At 34.4% G+C, this 15,729-nt stretch overlaps 2 pseudogenes; both read right to left on the bottom strand.

Moving 5' to 3' along the window:
• Positions 1–338: 338 nt before the first annotated feature.
• On the bottom strand, positions 339–5,354 carry LOC120209165 (annotated as a pseudogene).
• A 1,043-nt stretch (positions 5,355–6,397) lies between these two features.
• Positions 6,398–9,874, bottom strand: LOC120209187 (annotated as a pseudogene).
• Between the last annotated feature and the right edge of the window lie 5,855 nt (positions 9,875–15,729).

Raw genomic sequence — 15,729 nt, 5'->3', positions numbered from 1 at the left:
AAATGATGAATGACCATTTGGTCTTAAGCCTGAATCATATGCAATTTATTATTTATCAAATTCAAACTCCCGTCAAGCTAGATCCATTAAGCGTTAAATACTTTTTATTATAAAATTTACAAATTTTAGATAAATTTATTATATTAATATCTACTTTTAAGAGATTATATTTAAATAATTTTTAGACAAATTCTTCAACCATAAAAAAAATAAAAGAAAATAAAAGAAAAGAAAAGGAGAGAACCAGTTAATTGCTAAACCTAACCAACAAGGTGGGAAAGAGTCTAACATTAATCTATAATGGTTATTAACAAATAACAGATTGGCAAAACCAAAACCTTCTAATTTCTAGGATTAGATCAAGAATAAATCTAGGAGGCGTGCAGTTGATTCCAACAGCACAACTTGTTTGCAGGATTCAGCAATTGATGACACCATCTTTTGAGTTGAAAGTAAACCGTGCCGGAATCTTTAAGTGTTCTTCCTCTAAGAGTTCAGCATAAGCCTGTATGAACAGCCTCCGAAACCTCAATATAAGAAGAAACAAATAAACAACAAAGTAGACATAGAGCACTGGATCGATAAAACCTTACTATCCGATTCAGGAAACATTTAGGGCATGCAAGACATGAAATTTAGTATGTTTTTATTCCTCACCCCTTCTTACTTTTTTAAAAAGGTTTTATTCCGAATAAAATATTCAGCAATACCTGAGCTTCTATCTTGTTGGAACTGTTTCAAATGCTATTAGGTCAGGGCCTGATTCTGCCAGGACCTGAACCCTTCTGCGATGAAATTCTTTCAAAGCATTTATCGTCATTGTATCACCATAGTGCCCACTGGTATACAGAATATAATAACAACAACAAAAAAAGGAGACACGTAAGTATGTACTAAATATAATGATTTTCATCTACACAAAAAGAGAATAGATTGTGGCAGATAGCCTAAAAGCAACAAAATTGGTTTTGGATTAAACAATACTTAATAGCATTTGCATAGATGATTGATGGACCTGTACTCAGAACCATCAGCCAAATAAGCCCCATAGCTGCCTACAGATGCTGCAACCAAGATTGGACGCTTTTTTAGTACCTTACCATCTCCAATTCCATTATTAGAACTTTTACTACATCTTTCATAATACATTTGCCTTGCCTCAATGGCAATTTCCACACTTTTTTTAAGCAATGATTCACCTTGTTCTCTGGAAAAAGCCTTTCGCTTCGAACCCCTGAATCGTGGCCTGTTAAAGATACATAAATTTGCATCAGTCGGCTAATGAGAGAGATAGAGAGAGATAGAGAGAGACAGAGAAATGCTTTATCTGATACCTGATAGGATGCTGTGATAATAATATCTACGCCAGCTTCAAGGTAGTCAAGGTGTACCTGCTCAAAATCATTTGGTAAATTATATAGAGACGCACTCTAAACATCACATGCAGTCGATTTAAAACCACTTTACTTTTAACAGACAAAGTTATCAAAGGCTCAAGGCGCATCGAGGCGTAAAGTGTCCTAGAGTCTTGAGGCGCGAGGCGTAGGATTCACGAAGACGAGACGCATGATATCTAAAAAATTGTAACACATGTATATATTAATGCAATCAAACTCAAATATCATAGATACCCAATATTAAGCTTCAATAGAGTTTATTCTCAAATTCAAAATACCAACCTAACGTCATAAAAGTTATCAACAAGCATAATCAAGTACTAAGTTTAACAAAAACATTCAACATGCAAAAACAAAACATCAAATAAAATCACTGATAATCATCATCAAACATCAAACTAATCCTCATCATCATCGTCAAGTGGTATGTCATCATCTTCCTCCTCATTCGTCTCACAATCCCCAATGTCTTCTTCTTCAGTGTCACTCTCCTCTAGCATAACAACTTCATCATCTTCATCTACAAGGTGTGGTCTAGCTTTTTCCTTTCCTTTCGAGCTTGAACTAGCAACGTTCTTTCTTCTAATATTATGGTCACGCTCATAAGCTCCAGAAGCTATACCAACATCCTTCCATGTCAAATCGTCATCATCAAACACATAACCTTCATTTTCTTCTTTATCTTCATCCATTATATCAAACAACCATTCGTTACTTTCATCAATGTCATCCAAAGAGATTGGATCAATGACATCACGATGATTATAACGTCGCTTTAACGCTCGATTATATTTCACATAGACTAAATTATTGAGCTGAGTTTGAGCAAGTCATTTTCTTCTTTTGTTATGAAGCTGCCAAATTATAACAGAATAATCAAGAGTCAAAAACATTACTTATGATGTTTCTTAAATGATATCTGAGTTACTTACGAGGCTAAAAATACTCCAATTTCGCTCACAACCACTTCCATTGCTACTTTAAAACTATCATAATTTGCTGTATTAAACGCCAATCCAGCATCAAAGAATCAGTTTGACAACTCCATACATGCTTTCTCCCGTAGTTGTTTTTTACATGCTTCATTGATGCTTGGTTGCTTTATTTTCCCATCTTTTCTGTTTTTCACAACTTGTTCGGGTGGTGGGGTGAAAAACATATCAATTGGTCCTTTAATGTCCTTTTGTTTCTTTGATGCTTTACTAGTACTATTACCACTTTTGCAAACACATGTACCAACTTCATCATCCTCGTCATCCCCAAAGTTGTCTACATTATCAAAATCATATAAAACTTCCGTTTCATTTTTATTTGACACTTTTTCTCCATGTATTCTCTAATCTCCTCGCGTACATGAGCTGGACATTTTAGACATTTTGTACTATTTCGGTATCTACACACTATATGTTGTTTAGCCCTATAAATACCTCCGGAAGTGATTTTGTCACAAAACATACATTTTACTTTACCTTTGCCCATGTCAAAGCAATACTTCCAAGCTATATCTTGCTTTGAAGAAGTTGATGACTGATTTTCAGAAGTCATAATGTCAAATACTTAAATAAGATTTTCCAAAAGTAAAATATTGATGATTAACAGCTGCAATATTGTCCCAGAAGCCAGAAAAATGAAAACAGAAAATTAAATAAGAGAAACTGTGATTATCAAGAACAGACACATACGCAAACGAATAACTGCATACTTAAAAAATGAAAAAAAAAAAAACAAGAACAGACACATACGAAATTACGAATAACTGTATACTTAGAAAAGAAAAAAAAAGAAACAAGAACAAACACATACGCACGAATTGTGGTGATTATCAAGAGAATTTGATTCAGAAAAACAAAATTCTTTCAACACAGATGGTTAACAGTATAAATCGAAAGATCAATCGAAGAACATAATCACTTACGGGAAGAATTGAATGTGTAAATCGATTAATCGAATTGTTGCTACTTTCTTGTTCAACGTCGCAGTCTCCAGTCGAAGAAAAGGAGGAAGTGAACGATCGATAGATTAGTATGTATGGATTAGAAGGTCGATTGACAGTAGATTGAGGGTTTTAAATAAGAAAGGAGAAGGAAAAATAAGAAAATGAGACTCTTACGTGTAGTTAGAGCCTTAAAAGACAAATCAAATTCAAATAACAATAAAATATTATCTTTAAAAAAATTAAAATGAAGATAAGATAGGATAAGTTATTTTGAAATTAATATTAAAATTTGTGTATGTGAAATATTATTATTTAATTAGTATAATAAATTTCAGAATAATTAAATTAGATTTTAAAATAAATAAATTTAATTATTTTAGTAAAATTCGAATAATTTAAGTATACATACTCACAAAACTTTTAAATCATAGATTTATATCCTTCACTTAGTTATTAATCAGTAAGTTAATTAAATATTCTTTTTAATCTATGCTAATACATAGAAGTACCATTTCTTTCCGAGTTTCATCAGTTAATCGCAATGCATTCCTATTATAAGTTTGCTTAATTTTTAGATTGTCACAAATTTTGATGAGCGGAAAAGAAAATATCAAATACTGATAGATAAATAAACTTAGGTGAAGAAAGGACCAAAAACGATTACAAGCTTATTTGTTTGAAACAACATAACGAATATGGTTGTTCATTTTTACAGACCATGTATGCATAGAAGAGAAGGTCATGCAGTAATAATTACAAGATTTTAAGCTCACATCGCGCTTCAATTGCGCCTCGACTGAACCTCACGCCTCTGAGCCTCGCTGCGCCTAGGTGCGCCTAGGCTACGTGCCTCGCTTCTATGTTGAAAAAGTCCCGTCCAATGAGCCTATGCGCTTTTGCGCCTCAGGCGCGCTTTTTACACAATCATATGGCTTGCTTGTTCATCACCTGATCTTTTAACCATCAATACATTATGGCGTTAATCTCGTTTACTTGGACCATGCATACTTGGATAGTATGATTATCTTGAAATTGGGTTAAGTAAAATGAACCTAGGTCTATCTTATTTGAAAAGACGACTAGCAGTCACTTCGGATATGGAACCTTTCTGATATGGCTTATGAAGCCTGGAAGAGAACTCCGCTTTCAAAAATCCAAATCCCAGTATCCTGTCGATTGTTTTCCCTTTTAAATATTTCTGATAAAGAGAGAGAGGGGGCAAGTGCAGACATGGACAACTGACTACAAACTAAAAAAAAGGTCAGTTCTTTCATCACAAAATTAAATAAGCAATATGTGAGCCCAAACTCAAGCACTTAATCATAACATTTTCTTTGTATCACTAAAATTTATATACAAAACAATAGAACTCAAAACTGAATCGTGACCAATAAATAACCCTTAAATGCCACTGACCTGGCTCACCAGATCAAAACTGGACCACCTCCACACTGTGGTCCCAGTGTTCTATACATACATACATACATTAATATATATATACTATACTGCATCCATACCAAACCAGAACAAGTTTTGTTCTTTTTAATATTTTTATAATCAAAGCAAATGCAGTTCCATATGAAAATAAATTATAACGACAGTAGCACAACAATCCAAATTCCCAAATAGATATCCCACGACCATTCATTTTTCACTGCTACCCCATTCCTCTTCCTTCCATGAAAAATGAAGACTCAATTGCATTCAAGCAAAACCAATTCCTACTTCCTATTATAAACAACACTGAATTGTATATAAAAATATAATGAAAATAAACAAAACCAAGGTTAAAAAAAAGTAATTTTGAAAGAGGAAGGAAGGGAGATTTACAGAGCGAATGAGGTGAGGAGAAGTGAGGAGACATTTGGCACTCCAGAGGGATCGTTGAGGTCGGCACCGTGGCATTCCAGCTCCGTCTCCAGTCCGCCGTCGATTACGGCGGCGCCTCCCATCTGACGAAAGAACTCCTCCGTCAATGAAGGCGTCGCCGGGATGTTGAAAGCCTCCATTTGCTTTGTTTAATTAAAACGGGGCCCTTCTTTCCTCTTTTTCAGTGTCTGCTTTTTGGTTTCGTTGGAACTTTGAAGATGTTTCCTTGCCTTTTTTGACATAGAAACTCCAGATACTTGGATGACTTCCAGCTCTCACTCGCTCTCGCAAACCTGCTTACCCCTTTGCCCCCTCTAATGTTCAGATATTACAATATTTACCATTCTAATTTGAAATTTTATTTTTATTTTATACTCGTTTTATTATTTTTGTTAATCATTTGTAACTGTCAATTTTTTTAATAATTTTGTCTCTATTAATTTGCTGACATGATACTTAATTTGTATATAGTATAAAATAAGTGAAAATTTAGACATGATAATTTAAAATAAACATATATATAAAAGTTAATACTTTTATATTTTAAATTATCTTTTTATAATGTATTCTATAAATTCAACCCAATTTAATCAATAATAATATACTCAAATAATTAAAGAATGACAAATTTTCCCTTATTTTTGAGTTTCTCCCTTTACGATAGCTATCTATCACAAATTAAATCCTTTTATTATTAAAATACGAAATAAAGTAAAAATTAAACCACTTCACTGCTTTAAAAAATTATTATTATTCTTTAAAATTGTAGGTTCAAACACTGCATATATATGGGTATGAAATCACATTATCAAATGATTATCTTTGAAAATATATAATCTTATATTCAACGAAAATTTATTAAAAAAAATCCAAAAAAATTATAGTAAAAAAATTAAAAGTCAAATATATATCATTAATGCATGGACAAACACAGTTAACCCCTTTCGACCAATCCCTAGATTCGCGCCTAACTGATCCAGTAGGCTAATGGAAGCCAACGTGACTGTTTCTAAACATGATTTGGTTTCAAAAAGATTTAAATGTTCTCTACTCAAATGGCCCTGTAAGATTCAGCAAACCACACGGTTGCTGAGATCTTTATGAGCCTGAAAATATTAAGTTTTACACACTATCATGTGAGAAACAATGCATCAATCATCATTGAATTGAGGGACTGAACCAGGTGTTCGACATGGTCTTTCATATGGTTTTAACCAAAATCATGATACTGTGTAATCTAAAATTATGAACGACAAGATAAAACGATTGAGCTAAAAATATCAAGGGCCACGGGCGGTGAAACAGAAACATCCACGAGCTTGGTCCTCGGGTATCATGCCGCCTCCCTTGCTGGTATCCACGGCTTCTAGCAACCTCACCACCTCATCCATGTTGGGACGCCTTTCAGGGTGTGCGTCCCAGCACTTTCGCATGATGCTCGCCAATGAACTAGGGCAACATCTAGGAATCTCTGGTCGTAAATTCTGCAAATAACGATCTCCGATGTCATTTACATATTTATCATCAGACATTGCAACCAAGTGTATCAGAGACACCAGTCAGGGGTACAGATTCAAGTGCAAACATCCATTGATTTGGCTACAGACGCACATCGAAACCCCATTCAGTAGGATAATTGTGATGTAAATGATGTAAACACTAGTTGAAAGGCATCAGGGTCTGATCAACTCCAATAGTTGGAAGAAATCCAGCTAACTCGCTGGTACAAATATATTCAAAAACAAGAACAGAACTAGTCGAGGCTAATCAGCTGACCCCTGATTAGTTATGCAAGAATTAAAAATTGGAAATATCATAGACTATGCAGAGGACATTCCAAAAGATCAGTACTTTGAGTAAAATCATACCTGGCATACTACAGCCGACGAAACTTCAGCAAAACTAAGATCAGCATAAGGCATGTCACAGCAGTATATTTCCCATAAGCATATACCAAAACTGTAGACATCACATTTCCGGTTGTAAGGCTTTCCGTCAAGGACCTACACACAAGTATCACATCAGAGATATATATATTATACAATCAATGGACCTCAAAGGAGTAGATACCTCTGGGGCCATGTAACCGAGAGTGCCTGTTTCCCCGTCATGTCTCTTGGGTTCTGAGCTTCAATTCGAGCAACACCAAAGTCAGCAATTTTCAAAGTTCTATGAGCATCTAGCAACATATTTTCAGTCTTGACATCACGGTGTACGATCTTCTTGGAGTGAAGATAGCTCAAACTGCAAAAGGGGAAGAAAACAAATCCATTGGTTTTCCAGAGTAAACGTCTGAAATCCTAATATTACTGTAAAACTACTCACCCTCTAGAGAGGTCCAAAGCAATTTGGATCACAACCTTAAAGGCAAGTTTCTTCCTCCTGTTTCTTATCAAAAAGTTCTTTAACGTCCCACCTGGAAGGTACTCAACAACACACATGCTCTTGAAGGAAGGGAATTATTATTCTCACTCATTCCGTCTTTTGTCGGGATCTTAAGATTGGAAGTTCCCATTGAAGCTCCAATAAACTGCAACAGGTCGTTTATTCATGATTTGAACATTGGAATTCAAAATATTTTAAAGAATTATGCCATGGTAGTCATAACACTCATAACAGTAGAAGAAGCTCAGAAAAGGAAAAACAAAATAAAGCAGAGACATCTTCTCATGCTTCGCTCCCAAGTATTTGGACATTAGAAATAACCTGATAAAATCATATATAATAGCTAAATCCACGGGAGCTTGTTGGTGACATCATTTAACAGAGTGCAAACCATATGCCTAACCTGGCTAAAATATAAACTGGTTTTACCTTTGTAACATTTGGGTGGTCAAGCTTATGCCAAACAGCTACCTCTTGCCGGAACGATGCCCGAAGAGCAGCAGCTTCAGCAACTGTGGCAATCCCATCCTCCCCCCAATCCAATACCTTCACTGAAATATTAAGAAGATCTTGCAGTTAGGATACCAGCAAGGTGGAGCATAATGTTTTTTTTTTACTAATGAAGCAAAGAATTAGATGTTTCACTGTCGACAGAATATAGGCAGCAAGTAATATACAGACTACTGTTTCGGCACATGTTAAACTAGATCTTTATAAACAAATATAAATATTTAAAACAACTGAAATTTAGATGGCCTTGAATGACTTAAAAAATAAATAAGTTCCATTTAAACAACTCTGTACAGAAAAAGTAATCTTGGAGCCCCATGACAACTCCACAGAAGCTGTTTATACCAAGCAAAATGTAAAGGGGCGTAGGGCAGTTGTTCTTGACTGAAAGTATCATACCACAAGCAATAATCACTTAAATCAAGATAAAATGATCTAATTTCAAAGTGTAAAGGAAGAGATTCTATTACTTGCAAACAGAAACTGAGCAAGTCATCATGCAACTTGAAGCTAAGCATCGATGTGCTGCATCTAGAAAAATGAAAATCTCATAGTATGTCAAAGCTTTTCTTTTTCTTTGCCAATAGCAAAGCTGCCAAAACACTGGACAGTGGACACCCTCATTTAAACAAAACAAAACACCAGAGGATGTCAAAGAATTATACCTCAAAGCGATATAATCTTACACTCAAGTTAATAGAACTGATGCTAGTAGTAAAACATTCCTCCAACTCACCTCAAGTTTCAAAGCATAAATCCCTTAGTGTCACAATGTATTCTGCACACAGATGAACCTAAAGAAATGAATTTCTTATTACATTATCATCTGCTACTCCTAAAGCTTCATGTTCCACAGGCACATACATTTAAACAACCAAAGAAGTACAATCTAACAAATCAAGCAACTCAAAAGTGCTAAACAGCTCTTATTTTTGCACAAAAAGATCCCAGTCCGGCCATAAGAGAAAGGACCTCAGATGCTGGAATTCAAACTCACACCTACATGAACAAACCTTAATAAATCCTAGGTTGAACATGACATCTTTTTATCAGCATATACACCTACACGGTACAAACACTTGACAGAGAGAAAAAGTTGTCTTGGGCCAAAATAGCAGTCTATGATCAAACATTAAAGCATAATGGTGATACCTGCAACATCTTGGCTATCATAAAGCCCACGGTACACGGTGCCATAAGTCCCATGAGCTATAACATGCCTTATATCAAGCTTAGCCAAATCAATTTCCCACTCTTCCTTCTTTGTCACAGTTGAACCATCGCTGTCCCTAGACCAAGCCCTGCTCAAGTGCTTCTCAAGTTGCAAATCCCAGCTCTTGAAATCTATCTTATCTGCTCTCAGAAACATCTCCTTATTGTTATTAAGGCTCCCTATAGACCCCAAGACCTTTTCCATTTTACTCGATGCCTCTGTTTTGGCTACTCCTTCACCATTAGTTGTTGCCATCTTTTTGTAGGAGAAAGAAACGAAAAAAAAAACCCAGAAAACAAGAGAGAAATGGATGATTACCTAGGAAAGGTATTATCTTTTATAAAGTGGGGTTTTTTATAATAAAAGAAGAGGAATTGACAGGGAGGGGTTTGGGTTTTGATTGTGGCTTGAAATGGATTTGAAGAGGCACAAAAGACTGTTTCAAAGAAAAAACAAGGAATTGAAAAAGGAACAAAGGTTAAACGCTGCTATTTACCTCTCCATTCCAACGGATTTACCGGTATTTGAAGATCTTCTGTGGATAGTAAAATCGAAAATTTTCATTTTTTACAGAGAATTTGAATCTCCAGTGTTGTAAAATCCAGGTGCGGGCATAGCAGTAAATCCCAAGTACTGATTTTGTTGTACAATATTAATATAAAAAAAAGAGAGCTTCCATCTTCAGTTGAAGAATTTACGGCCTTTACGAAGCAGAAAGGGCAACAAATCTGGGATTGATATTCATAAACTGGGAAACGACCATTGCTTAGCACAATAATTAAATATTAAAAAGAAGTGATACTTGGATTCAGATTCTGCCATTACTAGGAAAATCATTAAAACCTGGATTCATTTCTTAAACTACTCTATCCGGAGGAGGATTTTACGCTCTTGGTTTAAATAAGTGAAGTAGACCAATATTCGCTACGTAATGTTAAAATGATATTTTTGGTCATTATATTTTTAAAACTTATAAAATAAATATTAAAATTTCAATTTATTATAAAATAGTACTTCATTATTAGGTATCTTTATCTGATTTTTAATAATCTGAAATATAAAATTTATTTTTTAATATTCGCTACAAACGTGCGCAGCTGCTCCTGCTTGAACATTTAGAAAGACTATCATTAATTATTCTTTTTGAAAGGCTATCACAATTATTTTTTTCTAACAATAAACATTTAGAAAACTATCATTAATTATTGTTAAAAGGATAATGTGACATATTAAATCAATGGATAATATCTTATTTGACCATCGATTGTATCTAAAAAAAATATTTTAATATTTTTAAGCAATAGTTCTAAAAAAATAAGAAAAAATATTTCAATTTTTTTTAAAGTATATAAAAGTTTATAATTTATTTTTAAAATGATAATTTTGAGGAAAAATTTACAAATCATAAAATTTTAATAAAATCATTCATGTTTCTCATTACTTACACTTTCACCCTCCCTTTAACCTATAACAAGTTTTAATTATGAGTAATATTTAGTATTTCTTATGACCACAATGAACATATGTAATGATAATTAGAATTTATTCATTTAAATCAAATTAAAATATTATATATGTAATCATTAAAATTTATCCTTACCTTTAAATTTTAAAATTTCCACCAAATAAAAATATAAAAGTAATGGGATTTTAAGTTTTGGTACGATAAATTATCCAAAAAAAAAAATAACGTTTTTATAATCTTTCATTTGAGAAATGTAAATCCATCATTTTATTATAAAAATATGATTAGACTAATAACTGTAATATATTCAAATATAATTTGTACATGATAAAAACTTAAATTTATAATTATAATTTTTTATAAAACATTGTCTTTGATCCGAACTTAAGTAATTTTATTTATAAATATATGTAAAATAATTAAATTTAACTTTAAACGTATATTATTTCGTAATTATTTTGTTAAAAAGTATTCTTATAAATGAAATTGAAAGGGTAATTTATTATACGTTGCACGTGTGATATAATGTTGCATAAGGGAATCTTTTAGGACATTTGGTGAAAATAGCATTGGCATATTCCCGAATCAATAAAGTAATGCTTAAAACTAAATAAAAAATTAAGAATTTTTTTTTGAAACTTTTTCAAATTCGTCCTCACAATTTCATTTCCATTTCCGAATCATAAAAATTAGGGGAAATGGAACCTCAAAAAAAGTCCCCTTCTTTGGACAATTTCAAAGGAAGAATATTTGTATATCATATAATAATTGAATTAATTAAATAAGGAAATTCTTTGACTTTTTTAAAATATATTTTATGGGAACGCATACGGTTCCGTTGTCCTTTAGAGTATCATTTGAAGCACGAATAAATAAATAAAATGGATGATTCGCCACTATGCCCCAATGGAATATTAAACAAATCGGATTCCCCACCTTTTCTTTCGCTCCAATGATTCTTAAAAAAATGTCATTTTTTAAATATATATATATTCTGTCAAGCTACTATTTTTATTTACTAAAATAATGTCTCATTGACTATCTTTCTCAAGAGTTCCACACGCCACAAATTCAACATGGCTACATCAAGAACCATTGATTATCCCCAAACCATTCATTAAACGATATTTATTTAATAATGTTATTATTAGAGATCTCATATTTAAACATATCGTCTATTCTGTAGAAGTGTTCAAACATTCATAATTAAATTATCAAAAATCTTTTAAATATATATTATTTTATAATCTCGTACTAATAAAAAAAATTGAAAGGACGTACAAGATAAAATCAGTGTCAATTTTTTAATTTATAATTATTTTTGCTACTTTGGACGGGGCCTGATTGACATGGTAAGAGTAAGACCGTAAGAACTGTTGAAATGGGTATTTAATAGACCGTGTTTGGGCCTTGTAAAATGCCGCAAAATTCATTTTTCCAGAGGTAAAAGTACCGTGCAGGTGGATTTAGTTTACGTTGGAAAGCCGAACAAAATGTTAATCTTTGCAATAGTTGGGAAATTGTTAATTTTACACCAGGTGGATTTAGTTTAATGGTGCAGTATTGGTTTAAGATGGTACGTAATCTATTCACATGATTCATTGTAATTTATTATATTTAAGTAGTAAATCGAGTATAAAATCAGATCGAATTAAATGTAATTATTTAATTTTTTTTAAATCATAATAGATTGGATGAACACGTCATGTTATTTAAAAACTGTCATATCATATTTTAAATTAATATAACAACATTTAATTAAGTATATCTCAGAAAATTAATAGTGTCTTTCGACAATTACAAAAATGACCATTATATTTGTTTTTCTAACATACAAAGACTTTTACTTCTTAACTCATTTTAAAAGTATGGGTACCAAAATGTAGTCCATCTTGTAGTACAAAGATCCCATAGAATATTTTCACTAATCTAACAATCAACTACTCCATGAGGTATCCAGAGATTCATATGACAATCAATCACACAATGAGGAGGGGACACTGTTAATTGATAATCTTAGTAAACGGGTATCGAGATTTGCTTTGAAGGAACTACTGGGTCTCCATGGTAAGGTAGTGAAAGTTTTCATTCCCGTGATTAACAAAAGAGCGAAGTACAAGGATTCTACTTTCGCCTTTGTTACAGTCAACAGTAACGAAGACCCGGAGAGAATAGCCTCAAAAGTGGATAAATCGTTAATAGATGAGAGAATCATCAGGGTCTCAAAAGCAAAATACCCTAGACCAACTGCTAGCAAAAAGAACCCTCAGACAAGGAGTCATAAGAGTACTATTTCTCATCAGACAAGTAGAAGTCCGAGAGCTAGGATGGTAAATGTGGTTGATAGCAGCCACGAATCTTTTTCTCGGGATGGTGTAGTAAAGAAAACATACAGAGAGGCTCTTTTATGTAATCTAGTTCCCGGGGAGAGTGTCCCAAATATTATGAATTTCCCAGTCTCTGTTATTCAAGAAGAAATGATGGGTGATGAAGGAAGAGTTTTAAGCTTCAACCCGGTTGATAATAGCTGGATGAGCAATTGCTTGGCAGGTTTATTGAAAAGATCTTTCGATCAAGATGTTGTTCAGAGGGCTTTTCTTCAAGATGGTATTGACGCTAATATAGTTAAATGGGATTATGTAAGTAAGACGTCTATCATCATATTCAAATCAGTCCAATAGATGGTGGAGGCGTGGGAGTCGAAAAAAGAAGCCATAAGTTTTTGGTTTGATTATGTAGCCCCCTTCTTCTCAATGGAATTCCTTACCAGCTCTGCTATGTAAACTTAAAAGGAGTTCTTTTGAATTGCTGGCATGAAGATCGACTTTAGGTAATCAATGTGGGTTTTTACGTATGCTTTGATGAGAATACGAGGAAGTTGAAGAAGTTTGATAGTGCTTGTATGATGGTCAGGTTGTAAGTTTATTGGATAACCCAAAGGCAGTTAAGGTTAATTTTATGGGTCATCTTCCGAATTGAAGTCCATGTTGGACATCCTGGGTGCTCAGCTTCTATGTCAGACCAGGAATTGGAGGATGAGAATTTTGCAGATGTGTGGGAAGATGACCACGAAGACAGTGACAGTGACAATATCAGAGATATCCTGAACAATCCTCACGTTGACTTGGCTAGGTCTGAAGCAATGCAGGTCCGTCCAGTTTCCTCTATGACCCCCGCTTGTTCCCACATTGAATGCAGTTAATGCGGGCTCAACTCCCGTTGATAACGTGAGACACAGATCCTCCACAGGCAACCCCAATGATAACGCATTCACTCAGAGTCAGGAGGAATATCGGGAAGTGGACCAAGTAGTAAATGACCATTTTCCTGGTTTCCAAATTATTGCAAGGAATAGATCTGATGGTGTGGTAAACTTGAATCTGAGCCAAGAGAATGATGCTGCAGTGAGCCTCACTAATGGCATAAATCTGATTCATGGGATGGATCTTCAATTAAACAGTTCAGGTGGTAGTGGGTCATATTTTGCTATTGGGCAAAATTTTGACGAACGGAGTGCTCCCGACTCTTTCCAAGTAAGTTCTCTCAATATCATCAGTGGTTCATCTGTGGATATGGTTCCAGATAGTCTCAAAGTCGGTAATTACATGGACGAAAATCCTAATCATAGGGGTTTTAGGGATGAGGATGGTCAACAGCAGAGAAAATCCTCTTCACTCACTCCATGCAACTTCTTTCGGGCAAATATCAGAAGAATTCTGAGGATGAAGGTTAGGGAATCGGTCAAAGGTGCAACTCGGGTCAATCAGCAAGGTCCAAGGATAATGCCCCATTAGAAGTACTGGAAGCTGAAGCAGTATGGGAAATCAGTAATTGTTTTTCTTTTTTTATGATGAATCTTGCTATTCTTTCTTGGAATGTTAGAGGAATTAGAAGAAATGTAAAGAAAAGGCAGTGAATCGATCTATTCATAATAACAAGGCCAAAATAGTTTTTATTCAGGAAACAAAGGTTGATAATTTTAAGGATAAGTTCATAAGTAAATTATGGTCCTATCCGAAGGTCAATTTTGCTGTACCCCCTTCGGTTGGATCCTCCGATGGTTTACTGTGCTTGTGGGATCCTTACTTCTTCAAAGTCTGAGAAATTAATCTTTCCCATATTGCCTTAATAGGATGCCTCCAACCTAAGAACCTCATCTGTGGGTTAATTAATGTCTACGGCCCGTCCTTGGAAGCTGAGAAGGAGATTTTCATCTCTGAGCTACTGGATTTTGTAAAGTCAAGACAGATTCCATGGTGCATTGGTGGTAATTTCAATTTATTCTTATCACCTGAAGAGAAAGTGAGTCTCTCGTTGAACTTGGCACTAGACGAACTCTTCAATTTGTTTTTGAAGCTGGGGTTAAAGACCTCCTTCTGCAGGGAGGTAGATTCACATGGAACAACGGTCGTGATCCACCGACAACTGTATGCCTTGGTAGAATTTTTTTTCTGCGGAGTTCGAGATTGCTTTTCCGGATTTATCTCAAAGGCTCCTGGACAAATCCCTATCCGATCATAACCCCATTGTATTGTTGGATGAAGTCTATAACTGGGGTCCAAAACCCTTTAGATGCTTCAATTTTTTGTATGGGGAAGAGGGCTTCGAGGAAACGGTATTGAAGTCTATAGCTAATTCAAAGAATAGAAATTCACATGTCAGAATTGGGGGTCTCTTAAAAGGCTCAAAGCTGGCTTTAAAGAAATGGGCAGGAAAATTCACTGGAGGGTTCTCCAAATCTATTATTGAATTAGAAAAAGAAATATCGAACCTGGAGACTATAATACAAGGTAGGAACTATAGTTTGGAGGTTGCCACTTCGAAAGCAAAGTTATGGGACATGTATCGGAAGGAAGAAAGCACATGGTACCATAAATCTGGACTTCGTTGGCATTGCGAAGGGGACACAAACACCCCTTTTTTTCCACCTTTCCGCTTCGGCTAGAAGATCCAA

The sequence above is a fragment of the Hibiscus syriacus genome, unplaced genomic scaffold (assembly GCF_006381635.1).
Source record: "Hibiscus syriacus cultivar Baekdansim isolate YM2019G1 unplaced genomic scaffold, ASM638163v2 tig00018191_pilon, whole genome shotgun sequence".
Taxonomy (NCBI): Eukaryota; Viridiplantae; Streptophyta; class Magnoliopsida; order Malvales; family Malvaceae; genus Hibiscus; species Hibiscus syriacus.
Note: the sequence above shows the minus strand (reverse complement) of the source record. Positions and strands in the feature narration are given on the sequence as shown.